At 42.6% G+C, this 27,953-nt stretch overlaps 1 protein-coding gene across 2 annotated transcripts in view; it reads left to right on the top strand.

Moving 5' to 3' along the window:
• The window catches only part of slc16a4 (solute carrier family 16 member 4), a 181,839-nt gene that overhangs the window by 103,942 nt on the left and 49,944 nt on the right, over positions 1-27,953 (top strand). The window lies entirely within an intron of this gene.

Raw genomic sequence — 27,953 nt, 5'->3', positions numbered from 1 at the left:
ATTCTTGGTGGATTCCTGATGGATGTTCTGATAGCAACCCTTGAGAAGCTGAGTGAGGAATTGGAGTGTCTGGAAATTCACAAAGGAATGTCCTGGCAGGGATACAGCCAAGGATAAAAGACATGACATTGGGCCCCCTCAACGTGGGCCGTGCCAACCCTGAAAATATAACACCGCACAGATATGTATGCCACATTCCCTCTCAAAGAAATGTGACGTGTCTCAGAAGTACTGCACAAGTACTCCACACTTGCTATTGTGCATCCCTCAAGACATTTTCTACCCCAGTGTGTGTCGTGCATGCAACACACACAACACACACGCTACAAAAATGGCAAGGCTCCAGGGTATATATTGGGGAGATTGTGTAGTGTGTAACATTGTATAAGGGAAGACAATGGGTGTCGCCATACCGCCGCAACGACTGAGGGCATTGGGCCTCTATTGGCCGACAGTAGAAGCTGAGGAGAGGCACAAGCTACCATGCTAATGACATGCGTTACAAGTGCGGCCCAAACTCCTGGCTTGTAAAACTGGATAATTGCAAATCACACACACTGAACGTGCACTGATCATGAGCGTCAGACATACACTTTGCGTGGAATAATGATGCAATTTTTCCCACACCTCGTGCAAGTCAGGCACACAACCTGTACTTGGCAAGCAGTGTTGTGCATGAACGAGTTCAAAAGAATGTGTTCATTGAACACGTTCTTTTTTCTGTGAACTTTGAACTTAACGCAACACATTTGCAAATAAAGAACTTGAATGTGAATTAGTTCAGACTGTGTGAAATGAAGGATGAACGTCAATGTTGAAGTCCAATTAAACGTTATGGAATTTGTTTTCTCCTGATGATTCGAGTGACAAAAAGAAAGAACACTTTTTCTTTCTCTTTTTGTATCATTTTTTTCTCTGCTGTAAATAGTCCACAAACTATCTCTGTCTGTTTACTCTGAAGTCACATTTAATCTCGAGAGATTTTGCAAGATTTCCTGTCTGACCTGGGAATGTTCACGTGTGAAATCTGTTCGTGTGTGGTGTGTTGTCTTCACCGTGTGGCTGCACAACACACACTGTACGAACAAAACTGTCAGATCTACAATATGATTTTTTTAATCTCCGCGTGTGTGGTCTCTCAGGTTTTGGAAACCTACAGATAATTGTAAAATCTTGCAGTGTGAGCCAGCCTTCAACTACACAGCTTCACACTACGTTACCCATGTTGCATTGCATACACAAGCCATAACAACGACCATAGCAATGCTGGAACACACTTGTTCTTGCTACCCAACTGTTTATTCCGTGTTACAACATCAATGGAGTATAGCAAAATAAGAATACTTTTTTTCATATATGTGTACTCAGAGTTTTTGAGAATTCACCTTCTCAATACAGAGGCACTCCTAGTTTACAGGGGTGCATTAGATGATAGTAGTAAAAAGAGTTTCTGTTTAAATGCAGTACGACACCATAGCCTTTTTGTATAAGCAGTATTTCAGCACTTTAATCTGAAACGTTCGTACGTCAAGCTATTTGACAAAGATTCTTGCCTGTCACACTAAAATTTATTATGTTGTTTTTTTGGGGGGTTTTTTATGATACATTTCTTTTCCGGGCCTTTTCTAGAGGAACATTATTGGGGCAACAGACAAATAAACTAAAAACAAAAATGATTTTTTTTTTTTTTTTGTCCTTTGTCCATATGCAATAACTTCCATTTTGTGTGATACAATTTAAGATCTACAGTGAACAGTTTTAGGCTAGACGCCGGTAGGCATAGTGATTGAAGTCATAGTTTGAAAAACAAGTTCAGTCTTTCATTTTCATTTCTCACCTAAAAAAAAATGAACTGAACTTTGAACTAGTTGAAAATTGAAATGGTGAACTATGAATGTGAACAGTTCATTTTGAACATATGTGAACTGAACTTTGAACTGAAAATGTGAACTTGCACAACACTGTTGGCAAGTACTACACCCATACTCCTCCCAAACTTTCCCCCAGATTCCTGCAGTATGGCTATGAGCTACCAAACCCTGTGACCGGTGGCGTGTCAAAAACGCACTCGGCGGGTTGTGAGTTAAGGATTAATTGTAAGTAGAGCTGGTTTACTGATGGATGTATGAGCCTGAATCTACATCTGTGGGACCTGTTATTACACATACGGCAGGATTATTAGGCTACGCCTGTTATTACAGGCAGGGGCAGGGACACCTGTTTTAGTGCAAAAAACTTGCTAAAAGTCTTCTTGCACCTTTTAAATGTCAACTAAAAGAGTAGTTAAATGTAAACAATTTTTTTTTTTTGAATCATCAAGTCATGATTATTTTAATACAAAGTTCCTCCAGTGTTACTGAAGGGTTCCTTGAAGAAACCTAGGACTAAACAGACCACGACCATGACAATCTGCATGTATGTGGAAATTGTTGAGTGCATAGTATCTATGCACTATGGTAGGCATCAATCATTGCAGGGTGCAGCTGCACAAAGTATGTACAGTAGTTTGGTAGCTTGAAGCAGGCCCCCCCCACACACACAATTGTCTCTTGTACCATTGTATACTGTATTGAACTGTATTGAAATTATACAGGATACACTAAAATAGAAAATAGAAAAAAAAGAGATGGACATGGACCGAGGAAGAGTTTTGTCTGTTTCTTTGTAAGCACTAACACAGTATGTTGGTGAACTTCATGGAGGTTTCTGAGTTTCCTCAAATGAGCTCTGTGGCTGCGATCAGCCACACAGCCATACATTCTTTTGGCTAACACATACATGTACACTCTGTATCATTCTCTGATCATGTTTGTCGTAATGAAAAAGAAAGAGACATTGAGCCAGAGAGACAGCGGGCCACCCACACCACAAAGCAGCCATGCCAGTGTCCCGCTGTCCCTCTTTCTTAATCCTAGTGCTTGTCAGAAAAAGCCCATTGATGTCACCCGGGGAGGCGGGCCTCTATCATCCAGGTCACTCAGATAATAACCACTAACTGCTGTCGCTAAGCAGCGGCTACTGGAGTAAAATGATGTGGTGACAAATGTGGTTCCCAGTTTTGTTACTATTTTCATTCATTTAATTTCTGAGTGTGTTTGTTTTCAGTGCGGAAGGTTCTTGGTTCAAAACCCACTCCTGCCCATTCTCCATGTAATATGGAGTTGCGTCAGGAAGGTCATCCAGCGTAAAAAACATGTTCCAAATCAACATGCAGATACACCTCTGATCTGCTGTAGCGATCCCCAGTGAAAGCAAGGGAGCAGCCAAAGGGACTTACTAACTTACTCGTGCATACTACTGTAAATATACCAAAGTTAGCCAAAAGGCCGTAACCAAGTGCAGCGTTAGCAATCTAAAGTCACTATAAAATCAAGAACGACTTTTAAAAAATAATTGTGACTTATTGCATCTGAGAAGAATGCAGATATGGGCAACAATAAAAAAAAAAAAAAATACAGTTCAACAGAGCAAAAAACAAACATGGAAGGAATGGATGATATAGACTTCAAATTATGTCAGTGTTTCATGATATTTTTGGTGATGCAGATATACAGTTCAGTCCAAAAGTATTTGGTCACTTGGTATTTCATGCATTTTAATTTATGCCATTTCAATAAATAAATGCCAAAACTACAATATATGTATATACGAGGGCTGTCAATAAAGTTACGGTCCTTTTTATTTTTTTCAAAAACTATATGGATTTCATTCATATGTTTATACGTCAGACATGCTTGAACCCTCGTGCGCATGCGTGAGTTTTTCCACGCCTGTCGGTGACGTCATTCGCCTGTGAGCACTCCTTGTGGGAGGAGTCGTCCAGCCCCTCGTCGGTATTCCTTTGTCTGAGAAGTTGCTGAGAGACTGGCACGTTGTTTGATCAAAATTTTTTCTAAACCTGTGAGACACATCGAAGTGGACACGGTTCGAAAAATTAAGCTGGTTTTCAGTGAAAATTTTAACGGCTGATGAGAGATTTTGAGGTGATTCTGTCGCTTTAAGGACTTTTCACGGTGCGAGACGTCGCTCAGCGCTCTCAGCCGCCGTCGTCAGCCTGTTCAAGCTGAAAACCTCCACATTTCAGGTTCTATTGATCCAGGACGTCGTGAGAGAACAGAGAAGTTTCAGAAGAAGTCGGTTTCAGCATTTTATCCGGATATTCCACTGTTAAAGGAGATTTTTTTAATGAAAGACGTGCGGACGGGTCCGCTCGTCGGGACGCAGCCGCCGCGACGCTCCGCCACAGGAAAAACACCTCTGTTGAAAGCCTTAAGGACAAGTTGGAACATGTCCTGCCTGTTAAACAATTTCTCATATACTCACTCCACTGAAAGCCATCAAAAGCCGCCTGGATTTTACAAATGGTTATCAACACGGAGGTGTTTTTCCTGTGCCGCCGCACCGCGTCGGCTGCGTCCCGACGCGCGGATCCGTCCGCACGTCTTTCATTAAAAAAATCTCCTTTAACAGTGGAATATCCGGATAAAATGCTGAAACCGACTTCTTCTGAAACTTATCTGTTCTCTCACGACGTCCTGGATCAATAGAGCCTGAAATGTGGAGGTTTTCAGCTTGAACAGGCTGACGACGCCGCCTGAGAGCGCAGCGCGACGTCTCGCACCGTGAAAAGTCCTTAAAGCGACAGAATCACCTCAAAATCTCTCATCAGCTGTTAAAATTTTCACTGAAAACCAGCTTAATTTTTCGAACCGTGTCCACTTCGATGTGTCTCACAGGTTTAGAAAAAATTTTGATCAAACAACGCGCCAGTCTCTCAGCAACTTCTCAGACAAAGGAATTCCGACGAGGGGCTGGACGACTCCTCCCACAAGGAGTGCTCACAGGCGAATGACGTCACCGACAGGCGTGGAAAAACTCACGCATGCGCACGAGGGTTCACGCATGTCTGACGTAAAAACATATGAATGAAATCCATATAGTTTTTGAAAAAAATTAAAAGGACCGTTACTTTATTGACAGCCCTCGTATATATATATATATATATATATAATGATCTTCCTTAGCCTCAAACTCAAAGCAAATCTCTACAACCTAATGTAAATTACTTAAAAATATAAAAGCCAAGATGATGGGTTGCATAAGTAATGGACCCCTTTGGTATAATACCTGTAAATCATCAGTTTTATTGCCAGTTTTCTTCAGACAAGTCAGGGGATGGATACATGAACATTTCCAAGTCACTGAATATGTCTTGGACTTTATTTACATCGGTTATGAAGAAATACAAACAGTATGGTGTCGCAGGCTGAACGGTCCCCCTAAATAATCAGTCCCCCCAATGACGCGGTTCACGGATTAACACCTCGTTTCTGCTTAAAACTGCACACCAGTCATCATCTGTCTCAGCAACAGATATCTGAAGCTTTTGTACATCATTTCCACATAAATTCAGCATTATTTCATAATAAAAGGCGGTGGAAGCGATGAGAGCGCCGCGGCTAAATGAGCTGCTAGCTGATGCGTTCACTGTGCACTGTGCATTTCAAAGCATCACGGAATTTCGCCTTGTTTCTGCTTAAAACTGACTTTAGAATGATTTAAGAGGTTTTACCTTGATCATCTGATGGTTAATAATCCCATTAATCCATTTGATTGCTTTGAGTGAAGAGACTCCATCTCAGATGTGCTGCGGTGGTCTGATACGATGCATGCGCAGATGCAAAAGGCGGGCTGATTTTAGGAGTGGACCTTTCGGTCTGTGACACCTGTCCGACATTTTCCCAAATCTGGTTACCATGACAAATGGTCTGACATGCATATGCCATTTGTTACAAACCAGAAACCGAAAAGTACAATTAGAAAAACCAAGTCCGACATGAACATACTTCATAAATATCTAAACAGCATCAGAAAAAAACACACAGATTGAAAGCTTACCAGCTAATGACCGGAACATCTGTTAGCAAGTTCTTCATGGATGTGAAGCGAACAGGTCTGACTACGAGCACAACACCATCAACAGCTTTCATATTCAGGCGATACTGTGAGTTTGCATGTTTATATTTATAATAGCCATATAATTATTATTATCAATTATTATTGATTATTAACCTCGCTTACTTGGTCTGTATGCGATCATCAGACCTCTGTTTTTCGCACAAACCACGCTAATGCTTGGTCCGTATTTACCTCGGTCTAATATTTTCCTGTGTAGACCTCGCACTCAGTTAATAATCCTTTATTATTTACAGGTATTATACCAAAGTGGACCATTACTTATGCACCCCATCATCCTGGCTTTTATATTTTTTATTAATTTATATCAAGTTGTAGAGATTTGCTTTGAGTTTGAGCTTAAGGAAGGTAATGTTGTGGTTAGAGGACCGGACAAGACCGGACCAGTTCAGGCTATGGACCAAAATGTTGGGAGCAAGGAAAGAGAGCTGGTTGTGAACGAAAAGGTATTTATGTACAATGAGGAAATAATAATTCTGCACTGGGGGTACCAGCAGAGTGGAGAGTCAGCCTGCTTGTGGTGCTGGAAAATAGGGAGCTGCAGATTCCCGAGCCAGTCTTGAAAATGAACTGAGATCTGGAAATGCTCAGAGCCAGGACCAGGAACTAGGAGAATGGAGGAGAGAGATGGTGAGTGATTGCACTCGTAACACTGGAAGCATTTAACCATTGACAGTTCACTGAAGACTTAACACAGAAATGTTCACAGTTCTGGAAATAATGTTCTCCGTTTAGGAAATAAGGTTTGCTGTTCCGAATCGTTCACAGTTCATGAATTATCTTCAGAGGTCAGAGGTCAAGTGCTGCTTGTCTTGTGATGCAGTTCCAATTAAACAGGACTTGACTTTAGAAATGACTTGGAAAGTACTTAGTGGTTCAAAATCAGAGTTCATACAGTTCCTGAGAAACAGTCCTTGAAATAGTTCTTGGTACTCGTTCTTGAAACAGTTCTTAGAAACAGTTCTTAGACATGCACCGTCACAGACAGGAACAGCATGAGAACAGGATCCCACAGACTTGCAGGAACTTAACTGAAGCGTGGGAGAGCTACGCGCTCTGAAGCTGAGAGGCAGAGAGTTCCAGAGTGACTTAGTGCAAAGAGTGGCTGGGTTACCTTGACTATAGCTACGAAAAGCTCCGATGTCAGAGTGCATGGAAGCATCGGTGTAGACAAGCTCATGGATTTCTCATGGAGAGTAAACGTGTAGAATCCAGCAATGAACGAGCTGAAAGCCTGGGTTTTAGTAACCTCCCAATCATGAGCCCCTCATGCACAGCAGGTGTGTGGCGGTGATGAGCGGTGATGCGCAGCAGGTGTAATACGGCTCTGATTGCGCCATCTGAGGGAAAAAACTCACAAACTACAGACAAGGTTAAAAACAGGACAGGGAGGCAGACCATGACAGTAGGCCCGGGGCCAGTGGGGTCCACCATGCACCCCCCCAGGACAAATTTTCATGGGTGCCAAATTGTTCCCTAGGGTCTACTACAGAATGAGAGGAATTTTTGTTTCCATGAATAAACTCATTCCCACGACAATGTTACCATTTCCATGGCAACCTTTATTATTTCAAATAGCAGTGTGTAGAGACTTTAAATCAGTCATATCTTGCTCATTTCTTAAGATAAATTGACAAACATGGTACCAAAATGAAGCGGATGCATTGGTCTTTTTCATACTATATCAGAATGCTAATTAGCTCAATTGCTTATATATGCATAATCACCACGTTATTTTCCAAATTTTGTACAAAATACAATTACCATCATTTCTGAAGCCTGTTGCAATGGCATATAGGTTTATATTGTAGACAAATATGCTCCAGTATCCTCGTTGAGACAGGAATATGATGATTAAGCTACAACCCCAATTCCAATGAAGGTGGGACATTGTGTAAATATAAATAAAAACAGCATACAATGATTTACAAATCCTCTTCAACCTATATTCAATTGAATACACCACAAAGACAAGATACTTAATGTTCAAACTGATAAACTTTGTTGTTTTTGTGCAAATATTTGCTCATTTTGAAATGGATACCTGCAACACGTTTCAAAAAAGCTGGGACAGTGGTGTGTTTACCACTGTGTTACATCACCTTTCCTTCAAACAACACCCATTAAGCATTTGGGAACTAAGGACACTAATTGTTGAAGCTTTGCAGGTGGAATTCTTTCCCATTCTTGCTTGATGTACGACTTCAGTTGTTCAACAGTCCGGGGTCTCCGTTTCTGTATTTTGCACTTCATAATGCGCCACACATTTTCAATGGGCGACAGGTCTGGACTGCAGGCAGGACAGTCTAATAGCCACACTCTTTTACTATGAAGCCATGCTGTTGTAACATGTGCAGAATGTGGCTTGGCATTGTCTTGTTGAAATAAGCAGGGACGTCCCTGAAAAAGATGTTGCTTGGATGGCAGCATGTGTTGCTCCAAAACCTGGATGTACCTTTTCAACATTGATGGTGCCATCACAGATCTGTAAGTTGCCCATGCCATGGGCACTAACACACCCCCATACCAGCTCAGGCCCAGAGAAGGGGGTGGCGTTTCTGGATGTTGCGTTTTAACTTGCACTTGTAGATGTAGCGATGAACTGTGTTAACTGACAATGGTTTTCTAAAGTGTTCCTGAGCCCACGCGGTAAGATCCTTTACACAATGATGTCTGTTTTTAATGCAGTGCCGTCTGAGGGATCAAAGGTCACGGGCATTTAATGTTGGTTTTTGGCCTTGCTGTTTACATGTAGAAAGTTCTCTCTTCTGATTATATTATAGACTGTAGATGATGGAATCCCTAAATTCCTTGTAATTGAACGTTGAGAAACATTGTTCTTAAACTTTTGGACTATTTTTTTCACATAGTTGTTCACAAAGTGGTGAACCTCACCCCATCTTTGCTTGTGAATGGCTGAGCCTTTTGGGGATGCTCCTTTTATACCCAGTGATGACACTGAGCTGTTTCCAATTAGGTGTTCTTTGAGCATTCATCAACTTTCTCAGTCTTTTGTTGCCCCTTCCCAACTTTTTTGAAATGTGTTGCAGGCATCCATTTCAAAATGAACAAATATTTGCACAAAAACAACAAACGTTTATCAGTTTGAATATTAAATATCTTGGTTTTGTGGTGTATTCAATTGAATATAGGTTGAAGAGGATTTGCAAATCATTGTATTCTGTTTTTATTTGCATTTTACACAACATCCCAACTTCATTGGAATTGGGGTTGTAATTATATACCTGTAAGTGATGCAAATTTGAGATAATATTCCATAATACTGTTTCTATGGCAACCATTAAGTAAAAGTGAGTATTGAAAGTAAACTAGCTATATCTCTGACAGTTTTAAGGATACAATAACAAGCATTGTACTAAACTAGAGAAGAGGTATTGGGTTTTATTTTGAGGCATAGGTATGTTGATTATGTCATTTGCATACACATGAATGTTCATGTAATAATAATAATAAAAAAAAAATCCACATTTACTAAGTATCTATATATGGAATTTTGTTAAAATTGTCTGCAAATACTTGTATTATGAACTTTCTGTCCTACATTATTATTACATTGGCAGATTTTTCTGGTGCCCCTTGAGACAGTTTTCTCATCTCTCCCTTAATACTTATGAGATAACATTTCCTTATCCTGACTCTTGTCTGACTGTCCCCTAGTCACTCATGAAACAAGTCTTAAATCCCACTATTACTTATTAGACAACACCTCCTCCTCAATCCTCAGTCACATTAACTTCTCCAAGTTACTCATGAGACATCTCTTTCTTCACCGGTCACTCATTGTTCCAGTCAAACATCTCTTCAATTCCCTCTTTGACGTCCTCAGCCTCTCCACTACTTTCGTCATCCAATGTTTCCTGAAGTATGTCAACCATTGATGATGGGAGAATATCTCCTTGTGTCCACAGTGGCTCAATTTTTCCATTCACCTGTGTCCAGCCATGATCTTCTGATGGGGTTGAAACATCTGGCTGTGTGATGTGGGCATTCTTCCAAATTGACACTTGGTAATTCACACACCTGATGTGTTGAAGCAAACAGTTTCTGCAAGGAGGCAATGTTGCCATGTCAACATTGCGTAAGATATCAATAAGCTTGTCATCATAGGTCTCCTTAACTCTAAACAGCCTTAGCTCGTTGACTGAACTGAACCGTGCTTTGCCATACAAAGCACAAGTGAACTCTTCCACCTTATCTGAGACTTTGTGGAACATTCCAAGACATTCCTAGATTCCTCCATACAGCCACATACCTTGGCATCTTCTCTTCTATCTTTAGCAGTTTGACATGCCCTTTTCCTTTAAATGCACTTGTGGAATCACATCCGCAGTATGCATGTAAACCCAGAAGTGCTGCACGATATTCCTCTGTGTAAGCACAACCAAATTCTGTCATGTTGATGAGTTTTCTGTTGTTCCTTGAACCCGTGTCAAACAAAACAACAATCCCTGTCAGATGACGGAAGTAGTGGAGGAGGATGTACGTAGAATATGTCACTGTCTGGCATTTTCACCTGGACTGTCTTGTATCCAGACAACTACTCTAGAATCTGTCTCTTCTTGTGTCGACTGCATTTCGACTGGCTCTCTTTTCCGCATCAAGTGACATGTAGCAGTAGCCTACTCCATCATAAATCAGTGTGACCTTTGTACCTTTTAGCTTCTCATTGTAAGAATTGCTGTTCCATGTTTTCAAATCATTTGTACCAGCTGTTTTTTGTTTTCATCATTGGATAGAAATAACTTCCAGTCTGAAGGTTTCTTTGTGTTTTTACCTTGGATGAGTAGCTTTTCTCCACTTCCCCTGCACACTCTCTCCATACTCCTCCAGGTACATGTTTGTGCTGAATCTAACATCGATGTTCTCTGGCATCATGTTGAACAATTTCTCTGCAATCTGTTTGAAATTTGAGGGGACGTCCCTCATGCAGTGAAACAGTACATTGCCATCTTCTACTACAAGTAGGCTGTCATCTTGTTTGGGTACATCTGCTATGTCTGTATTTCCCACTAAATACTTGAACCCTTTTGACTTGTCATTCTTCACTAAGCTTCCATCAGCTGGCCCAATACTGCATGGGACTGGCGTCAGTGGATATTTGATGTCTGCCATATCTATCTGATTCTGTGGTTTCAGTGACTTGACTAGCAGTTGAATTGCAATTGTTTCCCTGTTGCCTGTATTCAACTACCTTATTCTTTGATAACTTGAGTTTCCCATATGCCTTTCCCATGCTCCATTGTTTTTAAGCCTTTTCACGGGTTCAAAGAACTTTTCATTTCCTTATAATCTATCTTTGATGAAGGCTTCCTTAGCTTCCTTTACTCGAGTTTCAGCCATGAGAATATCATTCTCACTGGCATCAGGCACTTGAGCGCCAGAGGATACGCAAAACAAATTTTCTTTCTCATGTATTGTAAATGGTTGTAGAAATCCCTTGATAGCTTCTTGCATTTTGTAGACTTCTTGTTCACTCTTCTGAATTTCTGCAGGCCGTAGATCTCTGTGCCGTGTGCTGGAGTCACTGTCGGTCACCATATCTACCATATTTAATGTCACCTCAACATACTTTGATCTTTCATGCGTTGTTCGTACCCATTGCTTGTAGGCTTCATAGTTGCTAGAAATTCCTGTAATTCCACTTCCTGTAGCTCCACTGTGACTTTTTGATTGCTTCATGAAAGTTTCTTCCACTGTCTTGTCTACTGAAAACCTGTTTCCAGGAATAAAAGACCTTGCAACAGTAAGACCTCTTTGCCCCAGGAAAGGAGTTTCTTCAGTGTTTACCACAAAAATTGGGAAGAAAGTGAGATACCTTGCATAGTTCTGTCCGTCAAAGCTGAAGAAGAGGTCTGATATCTGGTTGCTATAGAAACAGTATTATGGAAATTTATCTCAAATTCTCGTCACTTACAGGCATATAATTAACTTAATCATCATATTATCTCGGTGAGAATACTGGAGCATATTTGTCTAAATATAAACCTACTTGTCATTGCATCAGGCTTCAGAAATGATGATAATTGGATTTTGTACAAAATTTGGACCAAAAAATAAAATTTTAATGAACATGCATGGATATGCAAATTAGCCCATTAGCATATTGATAGGATAAGGAACAATGGATCTGCTTAATTTTGGTACTAAGTTTGTCAATTTATCTTAAGAAATTAGCAAGATATGATTGATTTAAAGTCTACCCACCACTATTTGAAAGAACAAAGGTTGCCATGGAAATTCTCCCAATGTATATTGGGAGAATGAGATTATTTATGGAAACAAAAAATTCTTCTCATTCTGTAGACCCTAGGGAACAATTTGGCACCCATGAAAATTTGTCCTGAGGGAGGCATGGTGGACCCTATTGGCCCCCAGCCTACAGGTAATTTTAGAAATTTTTGTTTTTTTGTAGTTTTTGTGTTTTTTGTATTTGAAATGGCATAAACAAATTAAAATGCGTGAAATTCCAAGTGGCCAAATACTTTTGGACTGAACTGTAAGTGACAATATAAAAGTAGTACCCTTCATCACACTGGACTTCCATGATGAATTTGTGAGAGGTGGAGATTAATGTTTGCATTGTTGAAACCCAGAACAGGAACACTTGAAAGAAAGAGGGGAAAAAGCAGCACACCTTTAAAGAACATATAGTTAATCTGTTCCCACTGTTTGACTCGTTTGTGTGCATGAGATAAATCATTAATTATGACTGCATAGAGGTGTAGGTATTCATTCTTCTGCATTCATGTATGTCTGAGCAAACAAAAGCTATTCTGTGATAGATAATTGTATTTTTCTGTTTATTATCCACATAAACTGTCCATTTACCCAAGCAAAATTTGCCTGCAAGGGCAGTAAGTATATTTGATTGATTGATTTGTAAATCAATCACCACCACGCATAGCTTGGGCTCTGGTACCCAACTCCTGGAGAGGGGCTGGGTGCTCCACTTTTCTGGCATTGCCCACGGGGAGAGGCGGCGGGCGGGGGTAGCATTGCTCATTGCTCCCCAGCTCAGTTGCCATGTGTTGGAGTTCACCCCAGTGAAGGAGAGGGTCACGTCCCTACGCCTTCGGGTCAGGGACAGGTCTTTCACTGTTGTCTCGGCCTACAGGCTGAGCGGCATTGCAGAGTAACCGACCTTCTTGGAGTCCCTGGGATAGGTACTAAATAGTGCTCCGACTGGGGACTCTATTGCTCACCTGGGGGAATTCAACGCCCACGTGGGTGGCAACAGTGAGACCTGGAGGGTGGTGATCAGGAAGCACGGCCTCCCCAATCTGAACCCGAGTGTTGTTCAGTTGTTGGACTTCTGTTCTAGCCACAGTTTGTCTATCAGAAACACCATGTTCGAGCACAAGGGTGTCCATAAGTGCACGTGGCACGAGGACACCCTGAGCTGGAGGTCAATGATCAACTTTGTAGTCGTATCATCTGACCTTCACCCACATGTCTCAGACACTCGGGTGAAGAGAGGCGCTGAGCTGTCGACTGATCACCATCTGGTGGTGAGTTGGATCTGCTGGGAGGGGAGGAGGCCGGTCAGACCTGGCAGGCCAAAAAGTATCGTGAGGGTCTGCTGGGAATGACTGGTGGAACCCTCTGTCAGCGAGGTCTTCAACTCCCACCTCTGGGAGAGCTTCTCCCAGATCCCGGGGAAGGTTGGAGACATGGAGTCCGAGTGGACCATGTTCTCCACCTCCACTGTCGATGCGGCCGCTCGTAGCAGTGGTTGTAGGGTCTCTGGTGCCTGTTGCAGCGGCAATCCCCGAACCCGGTGGTGGACACTGGAAGTAATGGATGCCGTCAAGCTGAAGAAGGAGTCCTACTTGTCTTTGTTGGCAGATGGGACTCCGGAGGTAGCTGACAGGTACCGGCAGGCCAAATGTGCTGCAGCCTGTGCGGTCGCAGAGGCAAAAACTTGGGTCTGGGAGGAGTTCGGGGAGGCCATGGAGGAGGACTATCGGTCAGCCTCGAAGAAATTCTGGCAAACCATCCGACGCCTCCGGAGGCGGAAGCAGCTCTCCACCAACACTGTCTACAGTGCAGGGAGCTGTTGACCCTGACTGGGGATGTTGTCAGGTGATGGAAGGAATACTTCGAGGATCGCCTCAATCCCATCGTCACGTCTTCCAAAGAGGAAACAGAGACTGGGGACTCATCCATCACCCAGGTCGAAGTCACCGAGGTGGTCAGAAAGCTCCTCGGTGGCAAGGCTCCCGGGGTGGATGAAATCTGTCCAGAGTACCTTAAGTCTCTGGATGTTGTGGGACTGTCTTGGTTGACACGTCTCTGCAACATTGCGTGGCGGTTCGGGACAGTGCCTCTGGATTGGCAGACTGGGGTGGTGGTCCCTCTGTTTAAGAAGGGGGACCGGAGGGTGTGTTCCAACTACAGGGGGATTACACTCCTCAGCCTCCCCAGTAAGGACTATTCCAGAGTACTGGAGAGGAGAATTCGACCGATAGTTGAGCCTCAGATTCAGGAGGAGCAGTGTGGTTTTCGTCCTGGTCACGGCACACCAGACCAGCTCTTCACCCTCCATCGGATGCTCGAGGGTTCATGGGAGTTCGCCCAACCAGGCCACATGTGTTTTGTGGATCTGGAGAAGACGTTCGGCTGTGTCCCTCGAGGCGCCGTGTGGGGGGTGCTCCGGGAGTACGGGGTCCGGGGTCCTTTGTTAAGTGCTATCCGGTTCCTGTACGACCGCAGCAGGAGCTTGGTTCTCATTGGCGGTATTAAGTCAAGCCTGTTTCCAGTGCACGTTGGCCTCCGCCAGGGCTGCCCTTTGTCACCGGTTCTGTTCATTATCTTTATGGACAGAATTTGTAGGCGCAGTCAGGGTGTAGAGGGGGTCCGGTTTGGGAACCACAGAATCTCGGCTCTGCTGTTTGCGGACGATGTGGTTCTGTTGGCTTCATCAAATCAGGACCTTCAGCGTGCACTGGAGCGGTTTGCAGCCGAGTGTGAAGCATCCAGGATGAAGATCAGCACCTCCAAATCCGAGGCCATGGTTCTCGACCGGAAAAAGGTGCTTTGCCCTCTTCAGGTCGGTGGAGTGGCCTTGCCTCAAGTGGAGGAGTTTAAGTATCTTGGGGTCTTGTTCACGAGTGAGGGACGGATGGAGCGTGAGATTGACAGACGGATTGGTGCAGCGTCTGCAGTGATGCAGTCGCTGAGCAGGGGGGCAAAGCTCTCGATTTACCGATCGATCTACGTTCCGACCCTCACCTATGGTCATGAGATTTGGCTCATGACCGAAAGAACAAGTCGAAAGGAGCCAGCTGAGGTGGCTTGGGCATCTTTTTCGGATGCCCCCTGGATGCTTCGCTGGAGAGGTGTTCCGGGCACATCGCATCGGGAGGAGGCCACGGGGAAGACCCAGGACACGCTGGAGGGACTATGTCTCGCAGCTGGCTTGGGAGCGCCTCGAGGTTCCCCTGGAGGAGCTGGTGTGTGTGTGTGTGTGTGGATCGGGGGGTCTGGGTGGCTTTGCTTGAGCTGCTGCCCCCACGACCCGACCTCGGATGAATCCGAAGAAAATGGATGGATGGATGGATGGATGGATGGATGGATGGATGGATGGATGGATGGATGGATGGATGGATGGATGGATGGATGATTTGTAAATAAATTGCTCAAACAAACTATGTTCTGGACACACATTGTTGGATTTAACCACCGTGACTTAATATATCCATATTTTCTCTTTCATTCTGGACCTCTGCGTGTTACGCAAATGGGTCCAACCTGTTGCACTGATCCTGTATGCTTACTCTGCTTCATTGAGCAACTGTGACCTCACAGTGTAATGTGCATGTTGGCTCTTCTGCAATATGCTTCTTCATCACAGGGCTCTACCTAAGCAATGGAATAATGGCACTGCACCATGCTACGATGGCAGCGACATTATGCCAGTTTTCAAATTTAGGGTGTTCCCTCTGTGTTTTATCATGCAATTTTGCTTAAGTTTATCTAAATCCGTCGGTTTGCAGCCACACAGCATCATTTTCCTCAGTGCCATTGTTTTCCTGTGAAATCTCTTAAAGTGCCATCATCACGCAATGTTTAACGTGTCAGAGACCCACGTCTGTAAGCTCAGACCCAACTGTAAGTGGTCATGTAACAGTAACAAAATTGTTTTTATTTCTATTATTTATTTCGGGGGAGGTGATGGTCTCATGCTTAAGCGTTGGGCTTGAGACAAGACGATTCTTGGTTCAAATCCCAGCCTGACCGGAAAATCACTAAGGGCAAGGTCCTTAATCCCCTAGTTGCTCCCAGTGTGTAGTGAGTACGTTGTATGGCAGCATCCTGACATCGGGGTGAATGTGAGGCTTTATTGTAAAGCACTTGGAGTGTCTGATGCAGATGGAAAAGCACTAAATAAATGTAGTCCATTTACCATTTATCAAGAATTTTCTCACTGAACACACCCACGTCTACCGCTCATAATGGATGATGGCAGAATGCTGCAGAGACGAAGAACGGCCGTGGTAAACTCTGATGTGAAAAAGGCACCATTATGATATTAATAACAGAATTGCAGAAAATATTTTCAGCTTTTAAAATATTATTTTTTTCTTTTTGTTGGTGGCGGGACAAGTGGCAGCATCCTCCAGCCCAGGCTAAGAAATGCACAAGGAGCAGACAAACAGTGAAGGACTTTAAAAACACCACCAATTTCCAAAATTGGATTAAAGCATTTTCAACATGGTCTTCTAAAACAATGGCGTGTTGTGTAGATAACACCTTTTGGTTGGCTGTCATGATGAATTCAGCTGAAAGGAGACAACAGGTCAGATTAAAAAGGACAAGGCCTTTGTTTGAAATTTTGAATAAAATGTAAAGCTGAAGTTGCAGGAAATGGCTTCCGTTGGTACGTTTTTGAAAATATAACGCAATGCTAAAATACCCTCGGTCATATGACCATTGTCTTCTTTATAATTTGCAGTTTAATTAATTAAGATCCTGTTGTCTTATTTACAATTTGTACATGTTCAGTAAAGCCCCTCTATCAATCATAAACAATATTTACATTTTAATGGCATCTACAGCAGGGAGTATATGTGTGTGTACATGAGCTTTTGAGAAGCATGAAAGTTAGTTTTGAGTTAGCGGAAGTTAGCATGCATGCTGACATCTGTGAAATGTGTTGTAAATCACTCCAGGGGTGTTACCAGGTTACAAAAATGGCATTTTCATTTTTAGATGTATTTATTTCTCGATAGCTTTTACTTAATATATGGCAAAGAGGTTATATTTATACACAAATGAAACAGATTTTCAGCTAGCTAGACCAGCCTGTGACGCCACCATGCTAACATCCGTGAAAAGTCTAAATCAGTTGTTAATAGGTTCCAAAAACAACGTTTTCAGTTTTATAAGTGTTTATTTCTTGCTAGCTTTTACAGACTAAAAGAAGAGGTTTTACACAGACCAGCCACTAATATCATGGTGGTGTGGTCAAGGTTAATCAAGGTTAGTCATCTTTGAATTTGTCCAAGGTCTGTGTCCCAAGAATGTTCCCTGTGAATTTAAAGACTGGCAGTAATAGGACTGGACTTATGTTGAGCACAGACAGATGGATAGACCTCCGTAAAAAGCCAAATGCTAGAGTGTCTCCCCAACAAATGCAGGGGTTACCCCTCCTCCCCCCAAGCCTGTAACGCCATCATGCTCTAAATTTCTGGGGAGAACCCTGCATCATGTGGATGCGTTCATGATATGGCAGTATCACATTTTATCATATACCTATAAATGATACGCCAATATGATTGGATAAAACACTAAAGAATAAATAGCAATACACCCTTGTCATATTTTTCACAGACTGGTAATATTTTTCATACCACCCGAGTAAGTGAATGTCGCCTTGGTAATCAGCCAATCCAGACATATGTTGTGACGTCACGGCACGTGCGATCCTAGATATTCTCAATGTGTAATTTAATACAGTGGTCCCACACTATATCGCGGTTCACCTTTCGCTGCCTCACAGTTTTGCGGATATTTTAGTGCAATTTTGCATGCTTCTTCTTTTTTTTAACAGCACATTGTGTTCTGCGTCCTTATCAGGCGGGCCGGTCGCGGTACCGGTTGGCATCACTGCGATTGCGCTCACTGCCTCCGATGCGCTTACTGAGTCCCCCGGCCCCCCCACTCCAGACACATAAGGGGACGCATGCGCGTTCTGATTTACTCGGGAAAGGGGGTACATTTTAACCATTCGTCTCGGGAAGATTTTTCCCGAGAAGGTTGAGGGGGTTGCTTTTCAAACCATCTCCCGAGATTTTCGAAAAAGGGGGTAGTTTTTCGTCAGACCCCAGTAAAAAATAAAATTAGGAGTTTACACAATTGCAGGACCAAGGTTTTCCCTAGATAGGGGGTATATTCTCGAAATGGGGAACAAGCGTAGGTACCCCCTTGAATTGGGGAGTGGGGAGGCCGGGAGCGGGCCACTCACACCGCCCCCCTGTCTGCTGTGCCGAGCTGCATCCAACTCCAGCAACAGGTCCAGAGACTACGCTCGCTGTTTTGATGTGCAGCACCCGCTGCATGGTCTCGGTAACCGCAGCCGCAGAGGTCCGTGGCCATGACTTGGATTCTTTGCGGGTCCTGCATCCGTACCCCCAGAGGCAGTAAGCGAAGAGAGAGCACGCGCATTGTGTTCTGCGTGCATTTATCATTTATAGGTATATGATAAAATCGTTATCAAGTTGTTCACCAAATGAATATGGCTTTTTACAAGTGAATATGGCTTTGGCCTCAGGGTGTATGGTTTTCTTCAGTGTGTATAAAGCCATATTCATTGGTGAACAACTTGATAACTGATAGTATCATCATGTCAGCTTAACTTTTGTTCCTGGCCGAAGCTTTGAATTCCACCTCCCTCAATCATTCTGTAAGACATGCAAACATTCAGCAGATATATAAACACGTCATCAACTCTCTCTGTCACCGCAATTTTTTGTTGGGGGGGGGGGGGGGGGTCACTACAGCCGGTGAGGCGGGGAGGCAAGCCCCGAGTGGGCTCTTGCTTCTGGTGACAAGCGCCTGGGCCCGTTTGACTGGGGTGGTACACCTGTCAAATGGTAACACGTGTCAAGCTCAGGGAGGATAGGAAGACCTTTTCCGCCTCACTGGCTGTAGTGACCCCCCCCCCCCCAAAAAAAAAAAATCTAAAATTTTGCAGTGATCAAGATTTCCTGAAGTAATTTCTGCAAACTGAAATCCGTAAACTACTTCAACTAAAAAAACATTTATATCATGAATGATATTCATGGTTTGTGAGACCTGCGTTCATGTTTCGGGAGATATTTTTTCAGTATTCACATTTTGCAATTAACAGTTTGTGGATAATTCACAATTTGCAGCTGATTCACGTTTTGGGGGTTAACACACCCCCAACAAGCAAAACCAGATGTGCCAAGTAAATTACAGAACAGCTTCACAAAAACAGACATAAGAAAGACAGATAAGATTTGTTAAAGTTCAGTACAAAGGGAAAATCAATCTTTTATTAACCTTTCCCAGTTCAGTGTCTGTTAGAACCATGACTGTCATTTCTCTGCACCTCAAAGTCCACTCTTACATGTCCGTCCGTCTGTTTTATCTGTGATAGGAGAACTTCATTATCAAGCAGTGTCCCTGATCCACTTGTGCTACTAAGAAAGGCCATTTTTAAGCAGCATTGAGCTGAGTTTGAACAAGAACAGCTGCAGGCTTGCGACAACCTGCTGTGACAAAAACACACAAACAAACTTGGAACTTGTCTATATGTAAGCAGGGGACACTCCAGGACACCATTCCGGGTCGGCAGAGGAGGGCACGTAAACACAGTACAGCTGCCTCATGTCATCTGTTTAACCTCGGTGCACATTTCTGTGCACTTTCTGTTAATGCAGAGGTGAAGCTGTACCCGACTGACTTTCAGTGCGGGAATCTTTATTCATACGTACTATGCAGTTGTAAAATTATGAGTCGACCAGCGTGTGCAGCCTGTGGTGCAGTAACTCTGATCTGCATAGCTCCAGTTTGAATCATTGATCTGTGGCACAGTGCTGTCTGCTTGTAGCTATTCCTGCAACGGTCAATACACCACTGCAGTTTCTGCACCGCCTATCGTGTTCCTGTTGACCTCAGCAGAGAATAGCACATATCTGCACAGTCACTGTACCCCAGTGAAACAAGCACAGCCAAAAACAATGAGTCAGCTCAGATGTGTGATCACAGTTTGTCTGGATTTTTAGGACTGTTTTTCATCTGATGTTAAGATAGGATCCTTGCAGACTTTTCTACAGATTATCATGAACGCTAACACAGTGTGGACATGCTGCAGGATGTTGATTCTTCCTTCACTCTCCCACTGAAGCCATCCACACGTGCACATCTACACCCACGTACATCCCAGGCATTTATTTAAAATAAGCACATCAGTGTATGTTTCACTCTGTCTCTGCTTGTCATCTTTGCTGTGCTGTGACACTGTTACAGTAGGTTTCAGCTCAAACAGCAGTCAGGACTCTCTCTGACCACTGTGGTCTGCCGCATAAATGTTTGGTTGATCAGTATATTGTTATGTTTAGTTGAAAATTTGGTCTACCTACCCTTAAGGCTAATGTCATTATCAGTTTTGCCACAGTTACTTTGAAAAAGTAATCCAATTACTGATTACTCCTTGAAAAAGTAACTTAGTTACTTTACTGATTACTCAATTGGAAAAGTAACTAAGTTAGATTACTAGTTACTTTTTAGTTACTTTTCCCAGCTGCTGACAACAACCCTCTGCCACCTCAACATGACAATGATACCTGTTTTGCCAAAACTCACTTTATAGTCACCCTTTCTTGACTTCAATGAAAATAAATACTTGTTTTATAAAAAGTAAAATAAAGACGTCTTTCTTGACCTCATATTTAACTGTTGACAGCACTGTAACAGTAAAACTTGCCATTTCTAACCTACATTGTTTATAAATGTAACTATTGAATTTTTTTCTAACATTTTTCTAACATTTAAATTCTCTCTAAACATTTTACTTGTCCAAATTATTATTATAAGTAGTATTAGTAGTTGTAGTAAACAAAAAAGGCTTCAAAACTGGACCTTTAATCTAGGGGTGTTGTGGGGGGGGGGGGCACATCCTTGCCCCACGCCCCCATTCAATCTGGATTCGCCCCTGCTTTGGCGTCTGAGCACAAAGAATGGATAACATTTATTTATGCAGAAAACATGACCAGATTTACAGGTAAGAAAGTTTTATTGCGTTTTCACATCATGTGGTCCTCAGAAAGAGAGTTTAGGTGCATTTGAGTGGAAAATAGTGTTAGTTGTTGACGTGTCGCGGAGGATCAGCTGTTTTTAGCAGCAGATACGGAGCGGCTCAGCTCAGAATTCTAAATAAAGGAGGAAAAAAGTATAAAAATGTCTTTGTAAATCTCAGTGCAGGTGTGCTGTTATCACTGCGCTTTAAGAGGTGAGGACGAGTTGTAGCTGCTGTAGAAAACCGCGGATGAAAAGCTCACAGCTCGTTTAAAGTGGGCAGTTCAGTCGAACCCCGACCTCCTGCCCACGGACCAAGTTTAATGCTGCTATTGACCCACAATGCAAAAATAATAGTAACGCACAGTGACTTGGAGAAGTAACTTTAATCTGATTACTGATTTGGAAAGATTAACGCGTTAGATTACTCGTTACTGAAAAAAGTGGTCAGATTAGACTAACGCGTTACTAAGTAACGCGTTACCGGCATCACTGGTCATTATTAACGCTAAAGTCATTATTTTGTACAGTGGATGTTCATATTTCTGGATTTTCAGCCTTTGATTGAGTGACACCTGTAAAGACCTTATGGAGTCATGATGGAGCTGGACAGGGGTGTTTGGCGAAGTCAGTAGCTTTTCGGGAGAACAGAAGTCTAAGTCTTTAGGGTCCTGGTGCTTCCTATCTTACTCTGTAGTTGTGAGATTGGATGCAAACCGCTGTCCTAAGGGCATGACTGGATGTCATTGGTACTAGGTCTCTTTGGAGGATCCTTGGGTGCCAGTGGAATGACTGTGTGTCACATGAACGGTTACTCAAATAAGGAGTATCATTGGCTATGTGGTGCATTTCTCTGGGAATGATTCCGCACATAGGTGCCTCAGTGTGGAGGACCCCAGTGCCTGGCAGAGGCCAACTGGACACCCATGTGGCTGTGGTTAAGGCATTGGGCTTGAGACCAGAAGATCCTCGGTTCAAATCCCAGCCTTACTGGAAAATCACTAAGGGGCCTTGGGCAAGATCTTTAATCCCCTAGTTGCTCTCGGTGTGTAGTGAGCACCTTGTATGGCAGCACCCTCATTTCGGGGTGAATGTGAGGCATTATTTGTAAAGCACTTTGAGCATCTGATGCAGATGGAAAAGCACTATATAAATGCAGTCCATTTACCATTTCCATTTACCATGTTTCACCTGGTTGCATTTGATAGATGGTTGCTTTTTAGAGGTGGGAATGGACTGGCTGTCTGCCTGGGTGGCTGCCACCCAAGACCCAAAGTGGTTCTGTAGTGTAGTAGATGCGGGAATTTTCTGCTTTAATTCATGGGTTTCACATATACCACAGACAGCCATTGTTATACACATGTACAGAGACTATCGTTATTCCATGAAAAATTCAATTCAATTTCAACATAATTGTTTATTTTTATTGTGATAAATTACAACATAAGTCACCCCAAGGTGCTTCACAAGGTTAAGGTCTAACCTTACCAACTCCTCTGAACAAGCACATTGGCAACAGTAATCAGGAAAAACTCCCTCAGGTCTTTTCTGAGGAAGAAATCTCAAACAGACCAGACTCAGAGGGTGACTCACTGCTTCGGCCATTCTAACAATAATAGAGATCAAGAACTAAAGGATTCAGTAGATAAAAGAGCCGGAGTTGATATGGCGACAGTTAATGGGATATTTGGCTAAACCCCTTGAATTGCCTTGCTTGCCTCTACTGGTGGTTGGCTCTCACTGCGGTATTGTATCACTTCCTGTTCTGGAGCACAGCGGTGTTTTTCTGTATCTGTTAGCTGTTTAATCTGCGCAGTTAGATTGATCTAGTTACCTAGATAACGATTTGTTTCACAGTGTAATCTTCACATGCCTTAACTAAAGCACTCCCTCTGCTGAATTACCTCTAAATTATTTACACGTTATTCACTTTGCGTGTTTTTAGGAATCCGCTAGCTTAGCGCAGCTCTTAGCCGGTTTAGCATGGCGGCTTCTCCTATCTCTCCCGCACTTTTCTGCTCTGGGTGTGAAATGTTTAGTTATTCCTCGGCCTCCTTTAGTAGTAATGGTACTTGTAATAAGTGTAGCTTAATCGTAGCTTTGGAGGCCAGGCTGGGCGAATTGGAGACTCGGCTCTGCACCGTGGAAAATTCTACAGCTAGCCAGGCCCCTGTAGTCGGTGCGGACCAAGGTAGCTTAGCCGCCGTTAGTTTCCCTCTGGCAGATCCCGAGCAGCCGGGAAAGCAGGCCGACTGGGTGACTGTGAGGAGGAAGCGTAGTTCTAAACAGAAGCCCCATGTACACCGCCAACCCGTTCACATCTCTAACTGTTTTTCCCCACTCGGCGACACACCCACCGAGGATCAAACTCTGGTTATTGGCGACTCTGTTTTGAGAAATGTGAAGTTAGCGACACCAGCAACCATAGTCAATTGTCTTCCGGGGGCCAGAGCAGGCGACATTGAAGGAAATTTGTAACTGCTGGCTAAGGCTAAGCGTAAATTTGGTAAGATTGGAATTCACGTCGGCAGTAATGACACCCGGTTACGCCAATCGGAGGTCACTAAAATTAACATTGAATCGGTGTGTAACTTTGCAAAAACAATGTCAGACTCTGTAGTTTTCTCTGGGCCCCTCCCCAATCGGACCGGGAGTGACATGTTTAGCCGCATGTTCTCCTTGAATTGCTGGCTGTCTGAGTGGTGTCCAAAAAATGAGGTGGGCTTCATAGATAATTGGCAAAGCTTCTGGGAAAACCTGGTCTTGTTAGGAGAGACGGCATCCATCCCACTTTGGATGGAGCAGCTCTCATTTCTAGAAATCTGGCCAATTTTCTTAAATCCTCCAAACTGTGACTATCCAGGGTTGGGACCAGGAAGCAGAGTTGTAGTCTTACACACCTCTCTGCAGCTTCTCTCCCCCTGCCATCCCCTCATTACCCCATCCCCGTAGAGATGGTGTCTGCTCCCAGACCACCAATAACCAGCAAAAATCTATTTAAGCATAAAAGTTCAAAAAGAAAAAATAATATAGCACCTTCAACTGCACCACAGACTAAAACAGTTAAATGTGGTCTATTAAACATTAGGTCTCTCTCTTCTAAGTCCCTCTTAGTAAATGATATAATAATTGATCAACATATTGATTTATTCTGCCTTACAGAAACCTGGTTACAGCAGGATGAATATGTTAGTTTAAATGAGTCAACACCCCCGAGTCACACTAACTGCCAGAACGCTCGTAGCACTGGCCGAGGCGGAGGATTAGCAGCAATCTTCCATTCCAGCTTATTAATTAATCAAAAACCCAGACAGAGCTTTAATTCATGTGAAAGCTTGACTCTTAGTCTTGTCCATCCAAATTGGAAGTCCCAAAAACCAGTTTTATTTGTTGTTATCTATCGTCCTCCTGGTCGTTACTGTGAGTTTCTCTGTGAATTTTCAGAACTTTTGTCTGACTTAGTGCTTAGCTCAGATAAGATAATTATAGTGGGAGATTTTAACATCCACACAGATGCTGAGAATGACAGCCTCAACACTGCATTTAATCTATTATTAGACTCAATTGGCTTTGCTCAAAATGTAAATGAGTCCACCCACCACTTTAATCATATCTTAGATCTTGTTCTGATTTATGGTATGGAAATTGAAGACTTAACAGTATTCCCTGAAAACTCCCTTCTGTCTGATCATTTCTTAATAACATTTACATTTACTCTGATGGACTACCCAGCAGTGGGGAATAAGTTTCATTACACTAGAAGTCTTTCAGAAAGCACTGTAACTAGGTTTAAGGATATGTTTCCTTCTTTATGTTCCCTAATGCCATATACCAACACAGTGCAGAGTAGCTACCTAAACTCTGTAAGTGAAATAGAGTATCTCGTCAATAGTTTTACATCCTCATTGAAGATAACTTTGGATGCTGTAGCTCCTCTGAAAAAGAGAGCTTTAAATCAGAAGTGCCTGACTCCGTGGTATAACTCACAAACTCGCAGCTTAAAGCAGATAACCCGTAAGTTGGAGAGGAAATGGCGTCTCACTAATTTAGAAGATCTTCACTTAGCCTGGAAAAAGAGTCTGTTGCTCTATAAAAAAGCCCTCCGTAAAGCTAGGACATCTTACTACTCATCACTAATTGAAGAAAATAAGAACAACCCCAGGTTTCTTTTCAGCACTGTAGCCAGGCTGACAAAGAGTCAGAGCTCTATTGAGCCGAGTATTCCTTTAACTTTAACTAGTAATGACTTCATGACTTTCTTTGCTAATAAAATTTTAACTATTAGAGAAAAAATTACTCATAACCATCCCAAAGACATATCGTTATCTTTGGCTGCTTTCAGTGATGCCGGTATTTGGTTAGACTCTTTCTCTCAGATTGTTCTGTCTGAGTTATTTTCATTAGTTACTTCATCCAAACCATCAACATGTCTATTGGACCCCATTCCTACCAGATGGTCAAGGAAGCCCTACCATTATTTAATGCTTTGATCTTAAATATGATCAATCTATCTTTATTAGTTGGCTATGTACCACAGGCTTTTAAGGTGGCAGTAATTAAACCATTACTTAAAAAGCCATCACTTGACCCAGCTATCTTAGCTAATTATAGGCCAATCTCCAACCTTCCTTTTCTCTCAAAAATTCTTGAAAGGGTAGTTGTAAAACAGCTAACTGATCATCTGCAGAGGAATGGTCTATTTGAAGAGTTTCAGTCAGGTTTTAGAATTCATCATAGTACAGAAACAGCATTAGTGAAGGTTACAAATGATCTTCTTACAAATGATCTTCTTATGGCCTCAGACAGTGGACTCATCTCTGTGCTTGTTCTGTTAGACCTCAGTGCTGCTTTTGATACTGTTGACCATAAAATTTTATTACAGAGATTAGAGCATGCCATAGGTATTAAAGGCACTGCGCTGCGGTGGTTTGAATCATATTTATCTAATAGATTACAATTTGTTCATGTAAATGGGGAATCTTCTTCACAGACTAAGGTTAATTATGGAGTTCCACAAGGTTCTGTGCTAGGACCAATTTTATTCACTTTATACATGCTTCCCTTAGGCAGTATTATTAGACGGCACTGCTTAAATTTTCATTGTTATGCAGATGATACCCAGCTTTATCTATCCATGAAGCCAGAGGACACACACCAATTAGCTAAACTGCAGGATTGTCTTACAGACATAAGGACATGGATGACCTCTAATTTCCTGCTTTTAAACTCAGATAAAACTGAAGTTATTGTACTTGGCCCCACAAATCTTAGAAACATGGTGTCTAACCAGATCCTTACTCTGGATGGCATTACCCTGACCTCTAGTAATACTGTGAGAAATCTTGGAGTCATTTTTGATCAGGATATGTCATTCAAAGCGCATATTAAACAAATATGTAAGACTGCTTTTTTGCATTTACGCAATATCTCTAAAATTAGAAAGGTCTTGTCTCAGAGTGATGCTGAAAAACTAATTCATGCATTTATTTCCTCTAGGCTGGACTATTGTAATTCATTATTATCAGGTTGTCCTAAAAGTTTCCTGAAAAGCCTTCAGTTAATTCAAAATGCTGCAGCTAGAGTACTGATGGGGACTAGAAGGAGAGAGCATATCTCACCCATATTGGCCTCTCTTCATTGGCTTCCTGTTAATTCTAGAATAGAATTTAAAATTCTTCTTCTTACTTATAAGGTTTTGAATAATCAGGTCCCTTCTTATCTTAGGGACCTCATAGTACCATATCACCCCAATAGAGCGCTTCGCTCTCAGACTGCAGGCTTACTTGTAGTTCCTAGGGTTTGTAAGAGTAGAATGGGAGGCAGAGCCTTCAGCTTTCAGGCTCCTCTCCTGTGGAACCAGCTCCCAATTCGGATCAGGGAGACAGACACCCTCTCTACTTTTAAGATTAGGCTTAAAACTTTCCTTTTTGCTAAAGCTTATAGTTAGGGCTGGATCAGGTGACCCTGAACCATCCCTTAGTTATGCTGCTATAGACTTAGACTGCTGGGGGGTTCCCATAATGCACTGAGTGTTTCTTTCTCTTTTTGCTCTGTATGCACCACTCTGCATTTAATCATTAGTGATTGATCTCTGCTCTCTTCCACAGCATGTCTTTTTCCTGGTTCTCTCCCTCAGCCCCAACCAGTCCCAGCAGAAGACTGCCCCTCCCTGAGCCTGGTTCTGCTGGAGGTTTCTTCCTGTTAAAAGGGAGTTTTTCCTTCCCACTGTCACCAAGTGCTTGCTCACAGGGGGTCATTTTGACCGTTGGGGTTTTTACGTAATTATTGTATGGCCTTGCCTTACAATATAAAGCGCCTTGGGGCAACTGTTTGTTGTGATTGTTGTGAAAATTTTATTTACAGACTTGTAACAGAAGCATCAAATTAACATTTGATACCAAGAGGAGGGATGAAAAAGAAATTTGGAGAATCCCTCTTGAGATGTGTGGCAATGTCATCACAAACCTCAATGTGCGTGTTGCAGCTGTAATCCAAAGAAGAGGAGCGTGGACTGAGCATGTCATCAATTATTGAACTGTGCGGAAAACAAGAGACACAGTGGGAAACCTTTGGTATCAAATGTTAATTTGATACTTCCGTTACAATCTGTAAATAAGATTTTTGAATAAGTTCTCATTTCAAAAACTTGTGTACGATCAAAACGTGGTAACATTTTATTGGCCACCCTGTAT

Source organism: Thalassophryne amazonica, chromosome 6, assembly GCF_902500255.1.
Source record: "Thalassophryne amazonica chromosome 6, fThaAma1.1, whole genome shotgun sequence".
In the NCBI taxonomy this organism is placed as follows: domain Eukaryota; kingdom Metazoa; phylum Chordata; class Actinopteri; order Batrachoidiformes; family Batrachoididae; genus Thalassophryne; species Thalassophryne amazonica.
This window is presented reverse-complemented; position numbering and strand designations above follow the sequence as displayed.